The sequence below is a fragment of the Bactrocera latifrons genome, unplaced genomic scaffold (genome assembly GCF_001853355.1).
Source record: "Bactrocera latifrons isolate USDA-ARS-PBARC rearing strain unplaced genomic scaffold, ASM185335v1 scaffold_33, whole genome shotgun sequence".
Classification (NCBI taxonomy): Eukaryota; Metazoa; Arthropoda; class Insecta; order Diptera; family Tephritidae; genus Bactrocera; species Bactrocera latifrons.
This window is the reverse complement of record NW_017536963.1, coordinates 443,760-446,583: the sequence shown is the minus strand read 5'-3', so window position 1 is coordinate 446,583 and position 2,824 is coordinate 443,760.

The window sequence follows — 2,824 nt, the reverse complement described above, 5'->3', positions numbered from 1 at the left end:
ACACTGGTATTATTAAAAACTACTAAAAGTGCACTAAATTACTAAATGCGCCAAAAACATAAAATATTTATCTTCCTGTTTAACAACTATTTGGCACATGTTCGAGTTGATATACTAATATTGTGACAAAAAATTTAATTTAATTTCCTGGTTCAATGATGTTTCAAAAACATGTATTTTGCTAAGTTGGTAGGACTGTCTTTAACAAATATGAAGAATATGAGCGCGGTCTGTCAAGCCAGTTTGTTAACAGCAGCTGCTTAAGTCGATACACTTCATTAGTGCATTACGATTTTTATAACAGATAAAAACATTGAACAAGGAATTTAACTCAATTCATACGTAATACAAGGCTTTCAAAGACGGCCGAAAGATCGTTGAAGACATGTCTCGTTCTGGACGACATTCGACCTCATCAACTGATGAAAATATTAAAGAATGACGTCTATGGTACTCGAGAATCCTGTGGCAAGTGTTACAGAGATGGCAAGCATGGTTGTAGGAGCTTTGGCCATCCCAAAAAGTGCTTATGAAAGTGTTTGGAGTACTAAAAAAAAGTGTATTAAAATGTATTTATACAAACTTTGTTTTTAATCGTTATTTAAGTTTATGTTTTTCGCACTGCTTAACCCTGGGTGCTATATTGACAGTGTGAGACGTAGTAGAGTTCATGAATAATTAAATATTTGTTGATGGACCAAAACGTGACGTAAATGGAAATAGCTATCTTCGAAAAATGATTTTTAGCTTAAATTAAAATTATAAGGTTCATATAGTTTAAATATATTTTTCTTTGATAATTTATTTTTTGACTATGTATTACAATGCAAAATCTACTAGATTGAAAATAATTATCCTGTCCTTTCACAATTATAAAATGGTGAGTTTATAAATCATTCAAATCAAACTCTGGTCACAATATATTATCAAGCGCAAAGATAAAAAGACAAAACCGAGCGCAGTCTAAAGTTTTAATTTTAATCCGCTCGGGTTTTTTGTTCAAAAGCCGTGTTGTCTATAATGCTTTTGCTATTAAATTTCTGCTGCCTCTGCTTACCATAACTTAATTATTTTGCTCATAATCTGTCACTAAAAGTCAAGATCATAGAATGTCAATAATGAGATGAACTCATCGATATTAATCGAATAAGTATGGAGAAACAATAAGAACCAATATTTATTAAAAACAAAATCGGATTTAAAATTTTGAAATGAAATATTGGTAAAACAAGTAAAGATGGGCTAAATACTGAATACTATCAGGGAAATTTTTGGGACCCAAAAAAAAATGTATATGTTAACAATATTTAAAAATTCGGATTCAATAAAATTTATACTTGTGCTAATAAGTATTATTATCTTTTTGGAGCGTTCACGTTTCACATCAGTTAGTTGTGGTAAATTTATAGTTAATTGCAATACATACGAATATCGTTTCAGAGCAGATATGACATAAATACTGAAAAAACCTCTTAAAACATGCAAGAAGCAAATTATGCATCAAAAATCAGAGTACCAAAAAGCAGTCGCAAACAGACGTGCGTACATATGTATTGTATGTACAAAAACGCAAAATTGTTTGAAAAACCGTAAAAAGTTCGAGTAGATAATGCTGTTGAGTAGTGCAGACATACACATCTACCTGAACAAATATACATATACATATTAACAGTAACACGTCTTCCCACTTTAAATGCTAAAAAAATAATCTCAACTTTTATTTCCGTTGACAGCTGGCAGCTACACACATCGGATAAATCAAGTGAAATGCGTGAGAATAAACCCACTTGCCAGAGGAGTAAAATTGGTATGCAGCCAAAATTTGGCTACGTAGATAAGAAATAAAAGAAGAAAGGTAGAAGCAGCCATTTTTAATGCAACTGTACGAGCCTCGTTTTCAACACTTACATGCATATTTGACGTGAACACTTAACCACTTAGGCATATAAGCTCACTCATACAAATATATGTTATATGAAGATATGAAAGCTTTATAGCTGTGTCCGTATCTTACTGAAGCTGGTACACATTGCCTTTGGAGAGACAAATATACTAGTCAGCATGTATTGATAGAAATGGATACATACATTCTGGCGCCTTTAAGTAGCAAACATTTCATACGCGTACGATGCAAATCAATCAATCGAAGTAAGTGATGGAGAGGGGAAGAAACGACTCGGCAAAAAGCACAGTGATAAGAGAAAGCGTTTCGTATACTAACTCCGTCAATAGGTGCCGATTTCGATTGATAACTAGACATACATTATGTCAAAAATGATAAAACCACGTCTGCAGCGTCAAATAGCTGTCAATAGCTAAACTAAGCAGTGCCAGCTAAAGGACGGTGCTTGTCTAGTGGCTGTCATTAGTTTTATGAAATGCGTACACAAATGGACAATTTCCTATTCATTTTCAATTGCACTCACATATGTATATTCGCACACTCTCGTTCATTTAACTATCACTGTATTAGCTAGTTGTGTTGGAGTGTCATATGCATATATGCAAAGGCAGGATATGTCGGTATACCTCAGTAATGAGTTTCGATTTTTACAATGGATACAAATATTTATATAAATATACTTTTGTATTCGGAATAAATGCGAATGTTTTATAAAAAACAGAAGCCTAGGAGTGGTAGAAAACCTTCTAGACGATCGAGAGATCGTTGAACACACGCGTCGTTCCGAACGATTTCGACCCCTTCAACTGATGAAAATATTACAAAAGTGAAAATTGAGGTGCTTGAAAATTATCAGGTAATTGTTAGAGAGATGGCCAGAGTACTCCACATACCTCACGAGTCCGTTCGAATAATTTTGTT